Genomic DNA, 16,286 nt, shown 5'->3' with positions numbered 1-16,286 from the left:
AAAAATATGCGTTGTGAATGAATTGCATTCAATTCTGTATTAAGATAAAATAAGACTCATTTCTACGCATGACAAAATTATTTTCATTATTGTAAAAGTGGATATTTTCATAGGAGTAATTTTCCATGCTCTGCCGAGTAAAATGAATTTTACATGTTTTTAATTCCACAGAATCAAGACATTACATAGTGGTTTCACATATAACAAGCAGAAATATTTGCATGCTTTTATTTTTGCGCTAGTTTCTAGTCATACGAAATGCACAAGAAATTCCATTTTTACAGTAGTAAGAGTTTAAGTACCGGTATGTAAAAATTGTAGTCAGGGGTCATGCACCTTAATGTTTAAAGTATATGTTTTGCTGGAACTAGGCTTGTGCCTTGTGTTCTATGTAATGTATGCTCCATGATATACTGTATGTGTGTACCTTCAGTACACTTGCACAGACTTGAAGCTAGATATGGTATCAAAACTTCACAAGTGGGCATAAGACTAGCAGTGAAATTCATAGTAAGATAACTCTAAAACTTTGCTGCTCAAGCTGGCAGAGGCTGACTGTACTTGAAAAAATGTCTATGATGTTAGTTGTTTGATGGTAAAATACAAAACTTACACATTGGGAAATGGTTAGTTACAATAATGTAGCACAATATTTCAGAGTGTGTAGGATTGAGATATGATTTGTTAGTTCCATTTTGTAAAATTCACTGTATTCCTGTGGAAATATATTGAGACAGTTCATTGATATGTATAACTTAAAATCTTGTGGTATTATGTATATGATGTACACTGTATTTATTCCATGGCACGTTGTATTGCTTGTAAGGTATCGTGTAATATTCTTCCTGAATGTAATCACTATATTTAATCAAACCATGGGCTTTTGTGGATACTTTTGATGACATCAACAAATGCATTATTTATTGTTATGAGCTGATGGTAAGCAACCATGGTGGAAAAAAATACTTTAATTTAGGCATTCCAGTAAGGCATTAAAGGTAGCACATACTTTAACAACTTCTACCAGTTCCCAGTCATGCAAGCTGATCTTTAACATGTACTATTGCAATGGTATTATTCATGCAAAATTTTTACCTTCTTCCTTAAAAACAAGCACACAATCACTCTTTTTTTTAAGCCATGTTTGGTCTGAATTTATATTGCATTCTTGATTGAGCGCAAGATATAGCAAATATTTTCCTATTTCATGTGTATATTAACCATGCAGTTATGATATTTGAAATATATTTTCTGTACAAAATGAGTTTCCAATCTTTTTTGCTGCAAATCTTGTTTTCAATCACAAGGATTTGCAAATTTAAAGGTTTCTACCATTAAAAAAAAAAAAACCAACAACAAAACAACTCAGAATTTTGAAAAAAAAAATTATGTAACCATCTGGGATTTGTTTACAAACAAATTGCAGTAGGACAACAGGATGTTAACATGATGTAGAGTGCTTCTCTGCACAAGCCAAATTGTTGGGGGATTTTTTTAACAACTTGAATCCAAACTTCTACGTTCTGTATCTGGTCAATCTATCAATAGAAATCAAATGAGACTAGACTTGGAATTTGTCAACACTGACAAATTAGGTGATCCGATCTTTTCGAAAATCAATGATTTGAGTTCTGATCCCAATATAGGCATGACCATACAGGTTTCATGTGTGTTTAGGAACATTGGCCGTGTGATGTTTGGATTCTCATTTAGAAAAGGGAGTCAGGTCTGCCATCTTTGGTACCAAATTCCGTATACACTATAACGAAGATACAAAATGAAGTACATATGACCTTTGACCCCACTTTGCACAGCCAAGATGGCATCTGAGCAAAAAGTGGTTATTTTGTGAAATGATCCTTGTAACATGGTCTTTACGTGTGCAAAATATGGAAAAGATAAGACATGTATTCACCAAGATACAAGATGATACATTTATGACCTTTGACCCTAATTTACATACCCAAGATGATGTCTGATCAAGTAGTTGTTATTTTATGAAATAATGTACGTGACATGAACTAAACATGTGCAAAATATGGGGATGATAGGGGGTGTTTTTCTTGAGTTATTGCAGAGAAAGTTGCAAAAAGAAAGAAATATCTCAATACATCGAAGATAAGTTTGATTTCAACCAAGTTTTTTGACGTAATCTCGGCGTCGTATGAAAAAATAGAGTGAACCTCGACGACAGTTCAGAGTCTCAGCTACAACATACTAAAATCTGGGAGAAATTCACCGAAGAGTAAGTGAGCTAGTGCTCGATAAAGACCGTCATGTCAATTTTCATTTCCAGAAAAATTCCCTCCCATAGAGATAACACGTAAACTGGTTAAATTTGACAAGGTTACATTATATCCATTTTCACGAGGTGAAGACATCATCCGATTAAAACTTTGATTGAACAAAACTTAAAGAGTATTAAATTGGCTACAACATACTAAAATCTGGAGGAAATTCACCGAAGGGTAAATGAGCTAGTCGTCGATAAAGACAATCAGGTCAATTTTCACATCTAGAAAAATTTACCTCCCATAAAGATAACACGTCATAACGAAGATACAGGAAGAAGTACATATGACCTTTGACCCCACTTTGCACAGACAAGATGACCTCTAAGCCAAAAATGGTTATTTTGTGAAATGATCCTTGTAACATGGTCTTTACGTGTGCAAAATATGGGAAAGATAGGACATGTATTCACCAAGATACAGGATAAAACATCTATGACCTTTGACCCTAATATACATACCCAAGATGGTGTCTGATCAAGTAGTTGTCAATTTGTGAAATAATGTACGTGACATGAACTAAACATGTGCAAAATATGGTGGTGATAGGGTATGTTTTTCTTGAGTTATTGCAAAGAAAGTTGCAGAAAGGAAGAAATATTTCAGTACATCGAAGATAAGCTTTAATTTCAACCAAATTTTTTGACGTGATGCCGACTCCGTATGAAAAAACGAAAGGCACACTTACGATAGCCCAAAGTCTCAGCTACAACATACTAACATATGGGAGAAATTCACCGAAGCATAAGTGAGCTAGTGCTCGATAAAGATAGTCATGTCAGTTTTCATTTCCAGAAAAACTGCACTCCCATAGAGATAACACGTAAACTGGTCAAATTTGACAATGTTACTTTCAATCCCTTTTTACGAGGTGATGCCGTCATCCAATCAAAATGTTGTTATTATATGACTGAAAGACTATTTAATAAGCTACAACATATTGAAATTGGGATGAAAATCAACAAAAGAATAAGTGAGATATGCTTGAGTGAACTTAAAATTCGATGACATCATTTTGAAAATTTACTTTTTTTATTTTATTAAGAAATTTGATATCTTTTCATCATTTTTCCAGCATCGCCAACCCATGAAATGACATGTACAACTCATCAGCTTTCAGAATATGTAAAAAAAATGGGGGGTCACCGTCCATCCTGACGAGTAAAATCGGATTCAAAATTGGCGGTTTTTTTTGCATTGTTGCACTGTATATCACCATTGACGCGCGCGCGGAATTTCAACTTTGACGGGCCCGTGTGACGTCATATTCAGTCAGATTGACTTGAAACTTGGTAGAAATATTCCTTGACATTATAGGCATCCGATAAATGTGAAAAAATTCGAAATTTCTGTTGCATAAGAGCTGTGCGTGCGTATATGTGCGCGCGCGTACGCGTCCGTCCAATTTTTTCAATTTTTCAAAAAATGCTCCGATTGGTCTGAAACGTGTGCAAAAAAATTTGAGCTCGATTTGAGCATACAAATATTTCAACGCGCGCGTACGCGCACGTTTTAAGAGAAAATATGAATTTTGATTATATGAGTAGAATGCGCTTGACTTGAACTATATGTGACGTAAATTTCATTGAAAAATTCCATTCCATTAATGAGATAAGAGTGAAAATGTGTTTTCATATAATGACGTCATAGTGACGTCACGGTCGACTGATCACTCTGATTTTATAAAATTTGTCGTCTTTGGGACATGATACATATATGGTATGAGTTTGAAGTTGATACTCTGAGTACTTTGTGAGTACGTAGATACACAACTTTTGTCCAGAAATAAAGAAGAAGAACCAACAAAGAATCCGTACAGATACAGAAGGTGATCCGAGAGGATACTCGGATCACCTAAATAGAAATTATATATGAATACTTGTATGCATATGAAGTGTAGTTTTAGGTGTATAATTTTTTAATGTATTTTGAAGTCTAGTGCTGAATTCATTATAGAACTGTGTGCAATCTGTATTAATTCATAAAAAATAAGACAACAATGAAAAAATATGTATAGATGATATATCAGGAATACTAGATTTGCAGGTATTTTGTAAGAGTGCATAAAACAAATACTATTATCTTTTGATACATTGTTCATTGCGGCCAGTGCCTATTTTGCTTTGTTTTTGTTTTGCTTATTTTTCATGTATCATTTCTCCAGCTGTGATCAATGTCTGTCTTGTATTTCAACCATACAGTCTGAAATGTTATTTCATAGGTTTTGTGTAATGGTAACAAGTTTTATATTTTGTGATAGGCTTGTATTTTAATGCACCAGATGATACCATACAGAAGCAGTCGTGTGTGATCAGTTTTGTGGCAGATATCTTGTGGCACAAACATTGTAGTGTTACTATGTATTATTCTGTACAAATCCAACCCGCAATCCAATACTATTTGTGTGGTGAAGATGCTAGTTGTCTCTTGGTACATGTACTGTCAGAGGATACTTTGGATTCAGCAGTTTTGTGATGGATAGTATTGATATTTTAACTGTTTAAGTTATTTTTCCTTTGGTATACAGGTCCATCATCGTATACCCTTTACCCCTATAGTTTAATTACCTAGGAAATACTCTCCTGTTGCTTGGCAACAGATATTTCTAGATGTTTATGCTTGTTTCGATGTTGATGGCATAGAGTAAAGGGCTTGAAGGAGAATAGCAGTATTAAAGGCATCCTCTTTCATCAATTAATTTAGCAAGAGTTGTTTTGCAAGCTTTAATTCCCCTGATTTACATAGACCTATCTTTTGATTATTTCGCAGCTGATGAAAATGCATAATGATCTCATGACACACGTTCAATCTTGTTATCACTTTACTACATGTATTATCCATTTTGGGCTAGACATGTTCACATGTTCAAAATGGTAATACAAGATGTCTTAGATTCCTGTTCACTGTAGTTCAATCTAGTAGCCACATATTATAGGTTATGATGATAATAATATAAATTTATAAAGTGCAAAACCTATATACATATATTCTTCTGTGCTGCAAAACCTTCTGATATGCTTGACAATACTGCACAGTTAAATGAAAGTTGTGTTTTGAGTCTTGATTGAAAGACTGCTACAGTTGTGGATTTCCTTACTTCTAATGATAAGTCATTCCACAGTTTGGCAGCTGCGCAGGCAAATGGGTCTACCAATGTTATTTTGACTGGTCATATTCATTCGACCTGGTTGGCACAGTTTTGATTCTTGATGCTCTCGTACAGTGCATTACATACTTTAATTTGTCTGATCTGATTTTGAAAGTGATGCAGTTTTCACAGTGGTATGCTACTGAACCAGGATGACAGGTGTCTAGATGTGCCCAACTGACCCTCTTTAACTATTGGTGCTGGGAAGCAATGATTGCTATTGTCAAAAATTGAACCCAGTCAGATATTGTTCAGCTTTGCTATGTGTTAGCAAAGGAACAACGTGTACTTTGTAATATCACTTCAGTTTTCACTTTCATTGAACTTGAGCATAATATTTGAATATTTGATTGTGATTCCTCCTCTTGAATTAGAGGCAACTCTTTCAGATCTGAATATATCCCCTTTGTAGCATCCTGCAGTTATCAGAGAGAGAAAAGCCCCAATACCACACCTTTGCCTAAAAATTAACACACTGATTGTTAGTGTCAGTGATCTACTATGAAATACACAAGTATGGAGTGCATTCACAGTACTATTTATTTTAAAGGAGTCGAGAAGTGTATATTTTATGTAAATATGCATGTGCTTTTATATGTTAATAGTAGAAATTACATGATTTAAAATGTATTTCAATACAATGTTAACCAATTTGTAGAACAGAGGTGTGCTTCGAATCAAGTCAGTGTGATGAACACATGGCTTGTGGTGAAAGAGTTGACATGTATACGATACATGTACGCAATATATACTGCAGCTGTGATCTTTGGAATATGTTTGGACATGTAAGATATGAGCTTCTTCTCGTTAAATTTATATTTCTGATTTCAACTATCTCTTTTAATACCAAATGAAAAGGTAAAAGCATAACCTGTTGTCATATGGTGTGAGTTTCAGTACAAGCAACATGGCATTAATGCCATTACTGTTCCAAGCTTGATTGAACAGTGTAAGGGTCATACACAGAATAGGTTACCAGTATATAAACACAAGCTAGAGATGTAAATTCTAGGACATAGTCAGTGTGACAAATAATTATATTAAATGGGTTAGTCAAATGCTGGTTAGTGACTGGCTAAACACAGTCACGTGATGGAGGAACATTCGTTATGTTCGCCCATAGGCAGAACATTTCTTGTAATGTTCTCCCATGGGAAAACATTTTCACATAACAAATGACAGAAGGACCTGCACGCACAGTGAATTTGGCTCTGCGCGAGCAATCGAGTATGTTGTGCTGGTTGTTGACGTTGACGTATTTGACGTATTTGACTAACCCATATAATATAACAGAAGATGACTTTTGTTGTCAGGAACATGTACCAAACGTTCCACCCTCAGGGTTTGAAATGCTATTTCAGGAGGCTATAAGTCCCTCGACTTCGTCTCGGGACTTATAACCTCCCTCAATAGCATTTCAAACCCTTTGGGTGGAACATTTGGTATGTTCCCTCCCCCGCCAGTCATCATCTATATAATGTCATTTATAACTCATAAGATGCTTGGCCATCATCGTGTCATGACGTATCTTAGTTGCAAAGTGTGTACTGCTTGTTAAAAATAAAAGAGGGATTTACATGACAAATCCCTTATGCCAGGACAATTCCCTATGAGCAACTTGTAAGTTGTTTTCAGTGTAATAATTAGTTTTATTCATCTGCTTGACAGCTATACAGGTGCAATAGACTGGGTCACTTACATATTCAGATTTTATACATACCTTTATAACAAAGGTTATTTTTGACTAACCAAAAAGCATGTTTTGAGACTTAACAGACACAGTATAAAAATATACATTGCCTTGAGAGTTTTTGGTGAAAACTATGTGCAGAGGTGACTCCAAAACAGAACTATTGGAGGCATCGAGGCCCATAGTTTAACCAGAAACTCTATTAAGTTAGGCAGAATATATTTGTCTTTTATTTTGAATTGAAAAATTAAACAAAAGAAGGGGAAAAATAACCACCCAAATAAGAAAGAAGACAAATGTTAACTCTGATATATCATGGTATTGGAACATGAGTTTAATTGTATTAGTTAGAAATAACAGTTTTTTTGAATAGAAAAAATGTGAGGGTATGACATCAGGAATATTCATATGGACTGCTCAAGAATGTTTTCTGAAAAAAAAAATGAAATTTAAAAATGCCATATCTTTCTTATTTTGATATCCAATTTTTGATATTTTTGTATCATTTTGTGGGGAATATTTTTCTCTTTCTTTTGAAGTTTATTTATTTATTATTTATTATTTATTATTTATTATTATTTATTATAAAGCTCTTGCTCTGTCAGTATCCAGCCACCAGCCACAGAGCCAGCGGTTTGAAATTGAGAAACATAGCAGCCGTGACGCTGCAAGAGTTGCCCATGGCACACATTGAAACTCTCATATGGCTGCGGCTGAATATTTCTATTTTTGGGGAGTTGATTGTTTGTCAATAGTATAGCTGTTAATTAATTTCACAATTAGTGTATTTACTACTATTTGGGAAAATGTCATAAAAAGTGAGTTATTCTCCAAATTTTATACCATGGAATATCAAGCATGCCAACATTCTGAAATAGATGAAAATACATATGATCTTGTGAAGCTCTTTCATCCAGTCACTACAGGATACATTTTTTCTACAAAATATAGTGATTGCTTGCAAACTGGATTCAAAGTCAAGAAATGCAAGAATATAATATATTTGTGGGATGTCTTGTTACTTAGTCCTCTGGAGAGAAGTATTTTGGGCTGTTAGATGTCAGTAGCATTCATCTTCCTAGGCATTTGCTAAGTATTGTTCCACACTTGATACTCAGTCATAAACAGTGGCATTGTAGGGGTAATTCTTGCTTTGGGAAAGAATTAATACCAAATGGTGTAACAGTGAAATTATAGAATGGGTAGCGAGAATCCTGCGATCTCATTGGTCGAGAGCTATGTGAGCTATGTGTTTATTTATACTGGCCGCATGCTGAGTCACAGTGGTAAACATGTTATCGCGCACTTGTAGCAAGAGTACGCACACTTGAAACAAAGATTCGCGCATTAAGCAAGCGTTCACGCACTCAGTACAAGACGCCTATTGGCTAAAACAACCATGCATCGGTTTTTACTGATGCACGGTTAACCATGCGTCCAGTAAAAACTGATGCATGGTTTTTGGGCTCTCGTTTATGGCAAGCCAAAAGGAAATGCATCCAGTAAATTTGTCATCGGGTAACACGATAGAAAAATGGGGTTTTGGCAAGAAAATTACCCATTCTATAAATCAGATGACGCACATGTCTTTTCGTGCGTCAGTCGGAATTTAGTGTGCATGCAGTAACTATGGAATTTAGCCTAAACCCACTCAGCTTCGCCTCGTGGGTTAAGCATTCCATAGTTACCTTATGCACACAATTCCGACTGAGGCACTCAGACCTGTGCATCATTTGTATACTCTCAAATTCTGTTCACTTTCACTTCTAGGAGAAGTATTCAATCTTCATGGCCAAAATGTGGTTACTTTCAGCTGTAAGTGTATTTATATACATGTATCACAGGGCAGCTGAAACATGGCAAGAGTTCATTTTAAGTGTTTATGTCAACCTGGTATAATGCAACCATCTTCTTTGTTTGAATTGAAATTTTGATTTAAGTACAGTACAGTAAGTGTATCATCATTTTGTTTTAATTTCAATCTGCTCATTAACAAAGGTTACAATAATATGCTCATATAAAAATACACAATTCAACTTTCCCTTACATATCTTAGAAGAGGGAAGACATAACACTGCACAAACTCATCCACAGGAAGATTGTACTGGATTCATATAGAATATAGAAAAGATGAGATATACTTTTGGAATGTGTACAGTATTTCTATGCTTCTGCCTGAAAGTGATTCCACTTATGTGTTACTGTATGTACTTCTGTACATTGATGTCTCTATTGATGTAAATACAGTATTTACAAACCAATGTACTTTGACAGTGTATCATACCAAGACCCATTCTAGAGCTAATAAATGCAACTCGGTGCAGAACATCTGCATGTGAAATTTATCCCAATGTTGCATTTTTGTATGTTGTGTGTATGTATGTGTGTGTGAGTCATCCTCCTTGACATGTGCTCTTCCTTCATCTCTGTCAATACTTGCAACAGTGATAATGATATGGTACAACAAGCAGTTGTTTAGAAGAAAAAAGTTGATGGTTGAAGTCATTTGATTGCATGTTTCTAGTGGGATGGTTGGAAAGAACGTTGATGTTGATGAAAACCACAGTAACATATATTACACTGCTTAAAATTAATTATTGAATAATTCTAGTACATGGTGGAAATTATTCTAGTTTTATCAGTGCTGATGTAATGTCTATGGCTACTGTGGAAGAGGTTATGGTTAAACAAAATACCTGACCTTTTGTGCCATTAATATACATTTGTATATATTACCAGATGGTAATTATTCAGAAACCTGAAGTCACTCTGCACAACTGAAAGGTATTCATTTTCACCCTACAAGTAAAACAGAATATTATTTTGTAGGCTGCACATTCTTTGCAATCAATATTCCTTTTGCTTGTGACTGGAATGCAGAAATTTAATTTGATCTTTTTGTTTGTTTTTTCTTTATATGTGATTTTATGTGTGTGTGTGGTTTTTTTTTTTTTTTGTGGTTTTTTTTGTGTGTGTGTGTGTTTTTTTTTTTTTTTTTTTTTTTTTTGGGGGGGGGGGGGGGGGGGCATCTGGCTCAAAAATCATAGCAGGAGGCCAGGATCCCAATCAAGACTGCCTAGGTAACTTCAAATTGCCCTAGTAACCTAATCACTGGTTACTAATGTTTATACCAGGTTTCTAGTTAAAAAAAAAAGTACCATTCACTGTAATTTGCAAAAGTATTCCTTCCATATGATTTTAAAAAGTACAATTCCAGACACGTATCAACACATCAATGTATATTAACACAATAAACTCAGTAAATTTGCAACCCTCACTTTCACTTTCAAATTGAAAGGCATCACCATTATATATATATAGTGAAAGAAATTAGACTTGAGGTGGTCTAATTTCTTTCACTATATGCTACCCACAATGAGGCACCGCATACGTTTAGCAAGGGAACAATCTCTCGCACTATATATATATATATATATATATATATATATATATATATATATATATATATATATATATATAGGTGTGACGGAGGAATGACTGCTGGCGACGTTGCAGTATGTTCACTTGTTCACTTGGCCTTTAATTCTATTTAATAAAACCAGACCATCGGAATGGGACACAACCAGAATTAAAGGCCAAGTGAACATACTGCAACGTCTGCCAGCAGTCATTCCTCCGTCACACCTATACATAAAAATAATGCAGCACCCATCACGTACGAGGCCTAGCCCACTTCACCTTACATATGTATATGAATATATATATATATATATATATATACATATATATGTGTGTGTGTATAAATATCAATGTTCATATTTGATACCTGGCTATGACAGGACTTAAAATGTAAAACTGTCATAAATTCATTTCATTTTAAGAGTTTCAACACTTTCAACATCACATATGTATCACCCCTAAATGCAATGAATAACAACCCTAAATGTAATACAGTTTAATGCTACATGTAGTTACAACCCTAAACGTAATACACCTTAACCCTAAATGTAATAACCCTAAATGTAATAATTTTTAACCCTAAATGTAATAATTTTTAACCCTAAATGTAATAACCACCCTAAATGTAATACACCTTTAACCCTAAATGTAATAACAACCCTAAATGTAATACGCCTTGTTTAACCCTAAATGCTGACATACTACATTTAGGGTTTTTATTACATTTAGGGTTGTTATCACATTTAGGGTTAATGTGTATTACATTTAGGGTCGTTATTACATTTAGGGTGGATATTACATTTAAGGTTTTAAAAATTATTTCGTATAGGGTTGACATGTATTACATTTAGGGTTGTCTCTGGTTATTACATTTAGCGTTAAAATGTATTGCATTTAGGGTCGATATTACATTTAGGATTGTTATTACATTTAGGGTTATTATTACATTTAGGGTTGATATTACATTTAGGGTTGAAAATTATTACATTTAGGGTCGATTTTACATTTAGGGTTGTCTCCGGTTATTACATTAAGGGTTAAAATGTATTACATTTAGGGTTGACTTGATTATTACATTTAGCATCAAAATGTATTGCATTTAGGGTTGTTATTATTACATTTAGGGTTAAGGCGTACATTGTATTACATTTAGGGTAGATATTAAATTTAACATTGATATTACATTTAGGGGTGATACAACATACAGCTACAGAAGATGAAAATCATAAAAGCCATGACAAATTCAATCAAGTTATGATTTACATTTGCAACTTATGTGATAGATGCATTATTCTATAAAGAAAGGATGAGTTCATGAGGTAGATACATGTAATTTAATTCATTGACAATTTCAAACAGTCGTGTCATGCATTGAAAGTTTTATTAAACTACAATTGTGCTGCGTGAAATCTAACAGTTCTTGATCCCCTTCATAAATACAGGGGAATCCCGTTATAAAGAGATCGTCAGTTCCTGGTGATTTTTCTTGTTATGGCCGGACTCGTATCCAAGCACTGAAAAAACAAAACAAAAACACCAAAAAAAAAAAAAACCCCAGCTTGTTGTGATGCACCATGTTGAATGCATGCTTTCCATGAGTGTTTACCCGACGAGGAGATTGATGGGTGCCGTTTATGAAAACAGAAACTATTAACTGTTGATTGCAAAATCGGCTGACATAGTATTTAGATTACTTACAGTTGAGTTAATTCCAATTTTAGCATACGACCTCATTGTATTTTCTTAATTTTGACATGGAATTCAATTTCTCTCACCATCAAAAGATACGTAAAGGGGGTATCCAACTGAGTGACTAATATTTGTAAATGAAGCAAATTTTAGCCAATTTTTGGTTTCATCAGGGTTTGTCAGTGGCTGTGATCAAATCTGCAAACAGTTCACATTGTTGCAAACAGTTTTTCTCGTCACAAAGAAATTTTGGACGGGTTTACCCGACGAGGATATTGATGGGTTAGTTAAGTCACCAAAATTTCTTCCAAGGGTAAAAATAAATAAAATGCATGATAGAATGTAAAGGGTTGAATACTACACATTGCACATACTATGTTTGACCTGAATATTACCTTCCAATTAAAGGTCACACTACAACAATATACAATATGTTGGATTATTACAATATAGCACACTTAGCACATAAAGGGGATCCCTTATTTAGTACACAAATCATCAACTTAACATAGATATTACTACTGTCATCAACTGCACACTGCAAATATTTGGGAAATTGATAATCATTTCTCTACACATACAATCTCATAAATCATCAACCACGTTTGGATATAACACCCTGAATAGAATACATGTATATTGATTCTTGCCATTAGTCAAGGCATTAAGAGTTGACCGATACAGGAAAAGGCCAAGCAATAGAACATACACATGTGCCTATCTTCCCCTAAGGAATTCACAATCACTTCGTTTTCAAGCAGGTCAATTTCATACAATTGTTTAACATATTAACAAAGCAATGTCTTATGTTACTTTTTGCATTTTTTTTCTCCCATAACTCCGCATTTACAAATCACAAACGGTCTATGTTGACACAAGATTTTTGTCTGAAGTAGAGAAATCCTTCGCTGACAGCCTTGTGTAAGTCAACAGGTCTGTTCATTTTGATAACATTGCAACAAATGACAACAATCCTTTTTAGTTTTAAATGTCACTTTTACTGTCTCAATGCTGTTTTGATGAGGAGCACCAATATGGAAATATAATGGGAAATATGACATTTGAAACATGTCCAAAATATTCTCTGGCCATAGGGTGGTTGTTTTCCTAAAATGCATGGGAAATGCAGCATAGCTTTATTGATGTCACTTCAAGTCCAAACAAACCAAATATTCCAAGATTAATGTCAGGTCATTTCTAAGGTTTTACATCAAAGTGAAAACACAGAAAACATATAGATTCAACACATTGGTATAGTACAAAAGAGAAAAGAAAAGAAAAAAGAAACAATCGCATTTAACAATTTGAATAGATCAGGCTTTGTTCATTCACATTTAACAAATGATAATGTAAATATTACTGTGTATGATTAAAGCCAAAATAATTAATGAAATCAACGCGATCGCGCCGGGTGACAGTAGCATATAGACAGTCGAATACCAGAGTCGGTGTTCAAAAAAAACAACAAAGAAACAAACGCATTCAGCAGTTTGAATTGATCTGGTTTTGTTCATGATCATTCAACAAACGATAATGTAAATATGAGTGTGTATAACTAAAGCCAAAATAATTAATGAAATCAACGCGATCCCGTCGGATGATAGTCTATGAGGTACAGGTTTGCGTAAAAAGGATCACAACCTTCCAAATTTCCTGTCGCATATTTTTCAAGAACGGATGTACAAAACGTGAAGAGATTTACGGAAGAAAATACAGTTGAACCTCTCGTATCCGGACAAGTCGGGACCGGGGCTCATCCGGATAAGGGATTTGGCCGGATACGGGAGACTCAATGCTTTATACATGTACATATACATACACATGTACTGATGTAGCCCATTGTAGTACCACATGTAGTAATGTGTATACTGCAACCTTTTCATTGTTACATTTGGGGATGTTTCGGGACGTTGAAATGTCTGAAGGTAAGCAATTTGGAAGGAAATTTGATGCAATGTATGTTAATCATATTGGAAGTAATATGTAATTCATGTGTGTTTGGGTAGGAGTTCTCAAGGAGTTGGGAATCCCCCTTTCTTCCCGTAATTATTAAAAAAATCACGGCGAGATTGCGTCCGGATAATAGAGAGATCCGGATAAAGGGAGGCCGGATAATAGAGGTTCAACTGTAATGCATTTTTAATGCCTTCGGGTGCAACGATCATACATTGTATGAGATTACAGCAGAAAAATGATTCATGAAATCATCGCATTCCCGCTGGGCACCAACAGCCTAAAATACCTTGAAAGTTACGGTAAACAACGCATGTTATTCTCTTTGCGCTGGCGTTTAGAAAACTTAACAAACGCATTTTATACAATCTGATTTGTTCAATGTCATTTTACACTTATTTCACAAATGAAAATATCATTATTTCAGAATGGTTCAATACAAGAAGAAGAGATAGGTGTAGAAAGAATCACGAATTATAGGCCTACTTGTCAAGAACATAATGTGCAACTACGGTATTACGTGAAGAGACTTTTGGAAGAAAAATAAAGAATTAACACATTTCAACCCCTACTTTTTGTCTTTTTTGTATCAATTCAAATATAATTTCCCTTTATTCTCTCAATAACGACCCATAATTGTGTAATAACAATGCAAAAGATGTTCTTAAGTTTGATTGATGGGTATATGATGTCATGCTTATGTTTTTCTTTGTTTTTGATGCGTACGGTTATAACGAGGTACCGTTGAGGTAATATCACCGGTCCCACGGACCTCGTTTTAACGGGGTTTCACTGTAATAACTACACACTGTACACAGATGTGACTGAATGTGCCGTAAATAATGGCAACAATTACAATAAAGAACACAAGAAACAGTTGGGTCTTCCGGATTTTACTATAAGATATAAATATTGTATAAGACTGTGTGCTTCTGTCTGCAAAGTTCTTCATGTAATGCTACGCATGAACAGAGAACAATTAGAGAATAATTATGTTTTGCAGACAATGTATGCAATCATGCATAGATATCTTTTCTTCAAGTCTATTTTTACTCTTTTTAAAAAATTTCTTATTGTTTAACTATTATTTTCTCTTTTTTTTCTCTCTCTCTCTATTCATGGAACATGTATATCTGAAAATTAATGAAATACATGTATCAATAAGGCCAAAGAGACAGAGAGAACAGGTGGAGGCATTTTGGTATTTGTTCCTACTTCATCCTGTTAGTCATTCACATGCTTTGCCTCAGTTAGCAATGTCACTGCCCAGTAAGCAGTAACATGTTGAAATTCTAGGCTGGTTCTTTTGCACTTGGTCTCTTTAACACAGATTTAACACCTGGACCCCATTTTATCAAAAGATTTAATTGATTATAAATTTCCTTATCACACAGGCTGCCATAGACTTATTGACAGAAATCAACTGCTTAATTAATTATTACTCTTCGTAAAACAGGGCCCAGGTATTACTCACAGATCCACAGCAAATACATGAGAGACCCAGGGGACTTGCACTCACCCGAGTATCGCAAGTTCATCTTCCACGCATTCTTGCAGACTACTACCTGAGAACATTGCAAACTTGGGGCAGGGGCCAGTTTTGAGGGCTTCCATGGGGGCATGGTGTCTAATTTGCATATTTTATCACACTGGTAAAAATGCATGCCAAGTACACTGCATTTAGAAAAAAAAATGACAAAGCAGATTTGATCCCCATCCAACCCCTGGATCTACCATAAATAATCTTGAAAGAACATTCACTAATGTACTAATATTTTCATGTATATACATATATATATATATATATATATATATATATATATATATATATTAGATATTAGAATAGGGCACCCCTGCATCTGCCATGAACAAACAAACTACAGTTAACAATGTAATTACTCAGAGTATTAACTTAGCTCTATCACTACTGGTCTGGATAAGAGGATTTTTAAAGATTCCTTATTTTTTTTTTTTTTTGTGGGGGGGGGGGGAGGGGTGGGGACCCCATGGGGATCATATCCCCTAGGGATGCTACCTGCAAACTTTGGTGAAAATCTGTCATGTGTTTTTCGAGAAAAAAAGATCAAAATGTAAA

General features: G+C 34.6%; 1 protein-coding gene across 1 annotated transcript in view; it reads right to left on the bottom strand.

Annotated features, from left to right (window-relative positions):
* LOC140246225 (mitochondrial 10-formyltetrahydrofolate dehydrogenase-like) overlaps positions 1-16,286 on the bottom strand; it is a 647,794-nt gene that overhangs the window by 244,750 nt on the left and 386,758 nt on the right. The window lies entirely within an intron of this gene.

The sequence above is a fragment of the Diadema setosum genome, chromosome 2 (genome assembly GCF_964275005.1).
Source record: "Diadema setosum chromosome 2, eeDiaSeto1, whole genome shotgun sequence".
Lineage (NCBI taxonomy): Eukaryota > Metazoa > Echinodermata > Echinoidea > Diadematoida > Diadematidae > Diadema > Diadema setosum.
The sequence above is the reverse complement of the archived record's forward strand: the minus strand, read 5'-3'. Positions and strand labels throughout refer to the sequence as shown.